At 34.2% G+C, this 8,716-nt stretch overlaps 1 pseudogene; it reads left to right on the top strand.

Moving 5' to 3' along the window:
- The first annotated feature begins 3,704 nt into the window (after window positions 1-3,704).
- LOC103605845 lies at window positions 3,705-6,499 on the top strand (annotated as a pseudogene).
- The last annotated feature ends 2,217 nt before the right edge of the window (window positions 6,500-8,716 follow it).

Genomic DNA, 8,716 nt, shown 5'->3' with positions numbered 1-8,716 from the left:
TAAAATATTTAATTTCTTTCAAAGCATGTTCTAGTATTTATGACAGGCTTCAAAATAGATTTATTATACTGTTTAATATCACTTTTTTTCAAATATAGGTGATTTTAATTTTATCTTTCTCTTTTACAATTTGTGCTTCAAGATGAAATATTATAGTTTTAAAAAATTGACTTGATCAGTAGGGCTAATGATTTAGCATCCCTCCTTTTGAGAATCTCACTGAAATGAAGTATTTCAGTATGGAATTTGCTTACCTCCTTACTTTCTCGGCCAAAGTTTTTTAACACCTTCCGAGGCCTTGCTTCATACCAAGCTGTAAAAATAAAAGAAGGTCTTAGTTAAGGTGCAAACATGCAACAAAAACTCTGTCAGCATTAAAAAAATAAAAGCAACATTAACAACACAGTAGCAGTTGACACAAACAATATAAATATGTGACTTGTGTCTGTATATTGATGGAAGCTTGGCTGAAGAGTTTATTTCATTCTCACCTCCTTCTTCAAGTCCTTGGCGACAGACCTGAAGGACCTGAAGCTGTTTCCTTAGAAGCCTTGTTGAAAGGAAAATCAGTTAAACCCTGTTGGTGGAGAGCTTGAGTCAGGGGTGAGAGGAAGAAATGGGACCCTAAGGGGAGAAGAAAATTTTAAAAATCTGAGAAGACTACTGTGAATTAAAGGAAGAAACAACAGGTGCAGAAAGAGGGGATTCCTTGATATCACAGGTGGACAACTCAGTGTAGACTGATGGGGATTCACAGGTGCACTGAGGAAAAACATTAAACACACACACACACAAACAAGAGATGTCTCTACATCATCCTCTGGATTCTGTGTATATGCTCAATCATATAAAGTTGTGTGTTTCACTTATAGAAATAAACTGTGCCTTGCTGCTTCAGTTAGGCCAGAGGGATTACACACAAAAGAAGTATAAAAATAAAAAGAACTTGACGTCAGAGGTAGAAAATAAGAAGTGATAGTCCCCAGAAATAAGAACAGAATGATTTCCAGAAGTGCAAACATATTGGAACAAGTTGATGATAATACCAACAGGCCTAAGGAACCCACAAACACATACAGAGATGACAACATCATAAGAAAGTATTTTTCCATCAGAATCTACAGGTAATTCTACAGTCAGAAGCAGAAGCTCCAAAGGTAAGAAGAAAGAGACTTTCATTTGTGCACCAGTTTAATGCATAGAATACAGAGCCATCCACCCCTCTGCCCTGCAGCCATCTGAGCAGAGTGATCCAGAGACCAGAGCAGCAAAGCAGTGACTTCAGAGCCAGTTTGAGGCAGTAAACGAGTACATTTAGAAGACACAATCATCAAGAGCTTAGTTTCCACAGTCAGAATCACACTTACCACAAATACAGAAAGAAAGTAATATTCTCATTTGGATAAGGATTGTTACTTTGCTTATTAATTTTACTTAAAATTAATTTTAAAATATGAAGTTAATTTTCAAATATGAACAATTAATTTTCATGGAACGTTTAAAGAAAATCAACAGCACTTAAAAGTGTCATCAAAGAAAAATACTAATAGTGTTATAGAAAAACATTTAAAAATTAAGATAACTGTAATCATTATCCAAAGAAATATTTGAGAGTTAAGGTATTCATTTCATTCTTTAGAAAGCACAGGTTGCTAAGACAAAATGTATGTTTTAGGAAAAGATAACTGGTAAAACAAAATCAAACCAAACATTAGTTGAAGATTACAATTGAAATGGCTCAGGATAAAATTAGGGAATTCAAAATCTGAGGAGTGGGATTTTCTCTTAACACATCTGAACAACCCCCCAAATTAGAAAATGTGTGACAAAATGTGATAGATATTAATAGAGATGCAAAAGTTTCACCTACATAAATCAAAAGAAGAGGGCAAGAGAGAAGGGAAGGAACTATAAACCTAAACTGAGAAACTCATGGAATTAATTCTGACTACAATATATTTTGCTTTTATCAGTCACATGAGTAATGCATGGCTAATTTATTCAGCTGTTACTAAAGGCTCGTCATAATTCTAAACAATTTACGTGCAATTTCACATTCAATTTTTACAACCCCTTGTAAGCTAGGTTATCACCATTTTGCAGATGAAGATTCAAAGGTTTCAAAGGGTAATTATCATCTTCAAGTCATTCAGGTAACAAATTGAGCCACTTCCTTGACTCTCAGAATCCTAAAACACTCAGGGATTTGAGTCTTTTTACCTGGACTACGTGTAAATTCCATAGTTGTGGATGCAAATAACTACCAGATGTCCAAATAAACATGGTGTATTGTGTTACGTTATAGTACTTTAGTATGTATCATAATGCATTTTCAAGAAAAAGAACTCAAGTCTCTGAAATATATAAATGTAACACACTAACATACATTTTCAGAATGAACTTTTCTTTTCTAAATGTGGGTTTAATAAAACCTTTATATCTACTATAGCTCTACTTGCCAAAATTGGGAATATTGTGAATCACACAAATATAGCAGTGTCTGTTGTCTTGCTAATGACTGTATAACTACTACTACTGTCAGTGGTAATTCTGAAGTCATACATTCTCTATGAAAAAGCTTTGTTTCACAAGTTTTTATTCAGTTCTCCACATGATTTGGGTTTGACAATTGCAATCTTACTATTCTTTACTCTTTTTGTGTTTTTGACAGTTACATCTTTTTGTTGGTTTTATGGCAAGAAGTTAAACTGGAGAGGCACGATGAATATATTTTACATATTAAAATGTTCTTAATGATATCTTTTTTGTTCTAGGGTTATATTAACGTCTCCTTAACTTTCTTTCACTATCCATCCTTTTATTAAACCACAAAAGGTTAGGTTTGGAGTCATTTTGTTTTGTTTTCTTTTAGATGGAAGGAAGAGAATTAAAAGTTAGTTTATAAAGATTCAGCATATTTCAACTATAATAAAGATATTTAATTTTTTCATAGATACTTAATCATTTTTGACTCATTTACAAAAGAGTGAAGGTCCAAGCAGGAAACAAAGTGTATTTCTTGTCTATCAAAATGGATTTTAATAAAAATTACACTTCCCAGAAAAGTGCTTAGATATTAAAGAGCAAATGCCTGTCCAAAAACATGGAGAAACTCTAGATTTTTCTCAAAAGTGTTGTTGGCTAAGTCACAGTGCCTGTATTATGTGAATAGTTTACTTCTTTGTTCCAAATACCAATGACATTACATCATTTCCCCACTTAAAAAGTGAGAGAATGTACATTTGCTCAAAGGGGACTGGAGACTTCAAAGAGGCTTGCAAATGAAACTAGCGTTTTTGTAATACCCATACAAGATACAGTGTTGGGCATTTTATATTTTTAAATCAGATAATACAACATCCTGAGAGGCAGGCATGTTGAATTCTTATTTTACAAATCATAGACCAAATATTCTGTGAGAAACTAAGAGAACCAGTTGGTTAGAACTTTGGTTAATTCGAGAGCTCTGAAACTCATGTTTACCCCAACTCATTCAAAAGCACCTGACATTTTTTGTTTGCTTTGGTTTTGTTTTTGCAAAAATGAAAAACTATGCCAGAAAATTTCTTTTGGGGAAAAAAAATAAGTAAATAAACTATCTTGATTGTAGATAGAATACTCCTGCTTTTTATAGATTGGGTGAGTCTCTCCTATGCAATCAGACTCTATCAGTGCTTCATGAGCACAAGCTTAACAGGGCATAAATGCAAGAGTTGGATGGAAAGTAAGTGGGAGAACTGTTATTGACAGTCTTAACAAGCTCTGATCAATTGATTTATGTAAAAAATCCAATTAGGCCTGGCTGACCAGAGCTCTGTTGACATCAGAGTCGGGTCAGATTGTGAATAGTTTCCTGTTAGGATCTCCCTTGGCTAAGGGAATTGCTCAGCATTTAAACCCCCTTTGGTTTAAATCCTATAATAAATATCCTGCCATTGTTTGTCCATGTATATTAAAAGCCACATGCATGAAAAAGCATAACAATAATCATTTAATTGTGTTTCCATACACATATGAATAAAAATAAAGTGTGTTAATTTTTTCTTAATCAAATGTTTCTGAACAAATTTAAGTCTAATTCCATGGAAAAAGCCTAAAACTAAAACTTCCACTGGTCTTCATTTCCTGTTTTGTCATCAGAACTCCATAAAACTTCACATAGTTATTTTTAAATTATTTAGCATAGTGGTTAAAAAAAATACTCCTCACTAATTCTAAATTAAATCCTATTTAAGTAGATTTTTTTTTTCTATTTTTGGGTATATGGTTTTGATGCACATTCCTAATAAAACTCTATGTCATAAACTACTAAGTTAACGGACACCAGATGGGCATATTAACTAGCCTCTTTTAACTTGATTCTGGTGGTTTTTGGCCCCTTGGCATTAGTGATGGCTGAGTTTGTTTGATGAAGAATGTCATCATCTTCGTTTTCCACACAGGCTCAGAACAGCTTTTATATTTCAAACTCAAATTTATAATATTCATGTCCTATAATTCTAGTGGGCTTGGTCAAACACAAACCTAACATTAATCAATTTTGATGTGTCCCCCTATAACATTAAGATTAAGTATTTAATAGCAGAAGGTAGTGAAACCACGAGAACATTATATGACATCCTTAGATTTTATACAGCTGGGATATAAGACAGAAATAATACATCAGTTTCTTGTCCCCAGGTCAGTTCACTTTCCAGTGTTCCATATTTGACACTACATTCACCTATTTTTTATTTTGGTCTGCCAAATGTATATTTTCTTTACATGTTTAAAAGAGCAACTGAGCAGAGTTCATTGCTTTCTGGAATGGATACCATTGTATTTTGTAGCATATAATCACTTTCTTCTACATCTGTTTTTTTTATTCAGATTTAAACTTGAGTATTTATTTATTTGATAGTAACCAATACAGTGCTTGTCTCAGGTATATAGTTAATATGTATTTCTTCACTAATTTAATGAGTAATATGTCCAAGAGATACATGCTATGTATAAATGTGTATTTATTTATTACAGCCCAAAAGAGAGTAAAGTACATTGAGAATAGAAGACAAGGCATTTAAAATTTTTCTTTATAGCAGACACATAGGGCTGTACCCCAGATCAGCTCTCAAATATTTGCTGAAGGAACAAACAACTGAATAACACATTATTACATATGACATTTACTATGGTTTCAATGTTTGCACTTTCCAAAACTCATGTTGAAATTTAATTGCCATTGCAATGGTATTGAGGTAGTGGAGTGAGGTATTGAGGTCGAACCCTTAAGAAGTAATTAGGCCATGAGGGTTCTGCCCTCACAAATGGAATAATACTGTTATCTTACAAAAAGGCAACTTTAGCCTCTCTCTCTCTCTCTCTCTCCCCTGCCCCCATCTTTGCATTTCCACTGTGTGATGTGATGCCTTCTGCCACTTTACAACACAGCAAGAATTCCCTTCTCAGACTCCAGCAGCTTGGTCTTGGACTTCCCAGACTGCTGAAGTGTGAGAAATAAGTTTTTGTTGATCATAAACATAAATTAGTTAGTGGCATTCTACTACAGCAGCACAAAACGGACTAAGACAATATTCATCGTCTACAAATGATCAAAAATATTTCGGAAAATTGCATTGTGTGAAAAAATTACTTGACCCTGACTGTCATATCAATCTGTTATCCAGACTTTGTTTTGAAAATTTTCTTCTTCTGTAGGATCTTATTTATAAAACAGGTTTCAGAAATATGAAGTATTATTCTAATGGTCCCCTGAAAGTATTTTCAGGACTTCTTAATCCAAAAATGATTTTAAAATAGTAGTAGAAGACCCTCTGGGCTTTCCGCAGTGGCCCACCTCCTGCAGCTTCTCTGTCTTTTCCTCTGCTCAGCCGTCAGATCTCTCCTCCTCAGACTGCACTCAGTCCTCTCACTGGCCAGGATGGGGACTGCACCCAAGTGCTATGATTAGTAATGATGAACAGGGTTACGACCTAGAATTATTCTGTATACCTATCGTTACATGGATGATTTGGAAAAGATATTTATTCCTCATCTATTAATTATAGCCAGAACTAAATGACTTGCTAGGGAGGTGATGAAGGAGATGGGGGACTATCACACTGTAGCCTTCTGTGTGCTCCAAGGCTATAAATTCTTTGTTGGCCTGCTGGATTACACCAAAGCACTGAATAGAAATGGTGATAGGTCCATTCCTATGACTGTAGATTTTATCAGAGTCAACAGCTACTGTAATGGCCAGTCAACAGGGGACATAAAAGTAATCAGTGAAGATGACCTCTCAACATTAACTAGAAAGAATGCCTTGATTGTTGAAAGTATAACTGGCACCAGCAAAACAATGCAAACATTGTTTTTCTTGGTCAAGGTCAAGAGGTATAATCCAAAGATGATCAATGTTGCAAACTTGATGAAAAGGACCTCTCAAAAAGTGTTGGATATAGGCCAGACTCATGTTTATATCATTAAGGAAACTGGAAAAGCAAAATGCAAAATCTGAGATAAGAGTTCAAGTTGAATTTAGAAACATCTGGAGTCCTATGGACATTGCCAGTAAAATTATCAAATGTTTTAGTTCTGTGGCTATCTGCTTAGTAAAGCTTTTTTGCATGTAACTTCAAGAATTTTATCTGTTTTATATTTTGGAGAAGTCAGTCGCTGTATTCCTGAACACTTCATTTGCACCAGGAGCCTATAGACTATAAGTTCCCTTTGGGGATTGTTGTTTAGCTTGTGAGTGAAAAAAACTCTTTAAACCATACCACTGTTGAATGGGAATACTGAAATTGTATCTGTAAGAAACACGTAAAAAGAAAATATATTTGTTTTTTAATTGGTATTTTAATTTTTGCATATTCAGGAAAAATCAAAAGTAACTGAACATTGTTAATTACACTACCATGTGTTTAGAAAAGTAATAAGCAGTCAGTTTTCACATCAATGATAGCATCTAAGAGTTTTTTTCTGTCATATAAACCTACATCCTGGAATTATTTTAGTAGGTTTTCAGTAGTGTCGGCTATATTTTCCTGCCTCTCCAGGTTATTTTCAGTGAATCTTTGTCATCAGTTTATTTTAAATGCAAATAAATAAATTTCAAAAAAAAATTAAAAAGAATTGCACAAAGAATTGGAAATTGTTCAGGAATAGGGTTTGTACAATGATGAAATATAAAATAGTAGAGCTGTGCACATAAGCATGTGAGATTTCTTCAGAAGAAGAAACTTCATGAACCATATAAACCTATTTATCAAATCAATTGCATGAAACCTTTGGCTTAGTTACAGCAAAGGGGCTTTCATCATATTTATTGAAAATCTCTCAGAGACTAATAGACCAAAACATAGGACAAAGCATTGCGCTCTTCGTGACCAAAGAAATGGACCAAAAGTAACAGTAAAATCATGGACTGTAGGTGGTAGGGTATTCAAAAATAGAAAGAGGGGAGTGCGGGGGGAAATTATTTGCTCCCAAGGAAACTTCACAAATCACGAGTTCTTTCCAAACTAGTGTGAATAACTAACGTCAAATGATGGATTATCCTCCTGTGAATTGTGAATAATAACTTCTGAGTCATTTTCAAATTACCAGGAAAATAGTCACTGGATCTTCAGCACAAATCAAAACACAACTGAAGCTAAAGGGGGAAAAAAAGTCAGAATGTAAAAAAGCAGAACAGAAATACACTGCTAAGAGATAGTAAAAAAATAACAATACATACCAAATATTTTATTAAACATTCCCCCCAATATTCCTTCAAATCAATTTTGTTGCTAAGTAATATACTAGTATAGTTTATGGCATGGACCATGTTTTCCGAACATTATTAATGGTTCTATTACATGGGACATAGTCGAAAACCTTTCCATAAAATTAGCAAGTATTGCAAAAGTTCCAAAATTCCTAAAATAAATTATTTTACATGCTTGGTCTCACAAAAAAATTATACCTATTTGTTATGAACCACAATCAGAAAGGAAGAATTCTGGCTAAGGAAACATTTTGAAAGATTCTGTTGTTGTTGTTTGGTTAGATTTTGCATTTAAGTTCTTGATATGGGCACTCCAGACTCAAAAATATCATCTGCATTATAATCCCTGGTTTATCTAGCTCTAACAAACAGAGCTAAAAGGATGCTTTTATTTGGACTCCATTGAAACGAAGAGCTGGTTAAGTATAGCAACAAATACAACAAATAAAATACTAAATACGTGTATGTGTATGTGTAATTTTTCATGCCATGGTCTGAATGCTGTGTCCTCGCAAAATCCATTTGTTGAAACCTAACCCCCAAAGTGATGGTATTGAGAAGCAAGGCCTTTGGGGTGGATGATTAGGTCATGAGAGTGGAACCCTCATGAATAGAATTAGTGCCCTTATAAAAGAGACACCAGAGAACTGCCTTGCCCCTCATAGCAAGAAGGTACCATCTATGAACAAACCAGACAGTGGACCCTCCCCAGACACTGTACCTGCCAGCACCTTGATGTGGGACTTCCCAGTCTCTAGAACTGTGAAAAATAAATTTCTCTTTTTTTGTGAGCTACCCAGCTTATAATATTTTGTTACAGCAGCCAGAATGGACTAAGGCAACTGATACATTAACCTAACAATATACAGCCTTGGGAATCCACATAAAATTTATTCCACATCTTCAGTGACTGATATTAATCTGATTTTTCAAAGATTATGTTATGGAAAGATGTTTATATAAGGG

This window comes from Galeopterus variegatus, unplaced genomic scaffold, assembly GCF_000696425.1.
Source record: "Galeopterus variegatus unplaced genomic scaffold, G_variegatus-3.0.2 Scaffold6119, whole genome shotgun sequence".
Lineage (NCBI taxonomy): Eukaryota > Metazoa > Chordata > Mammalia > Dermoptera > Cynocephalidae > Galeopterus > Galeopterus variegatus.
Note: the sequence above shows the minus strand (reverse complement) of the source record. Positions and strands in the feature narration are given on the sequence as shown.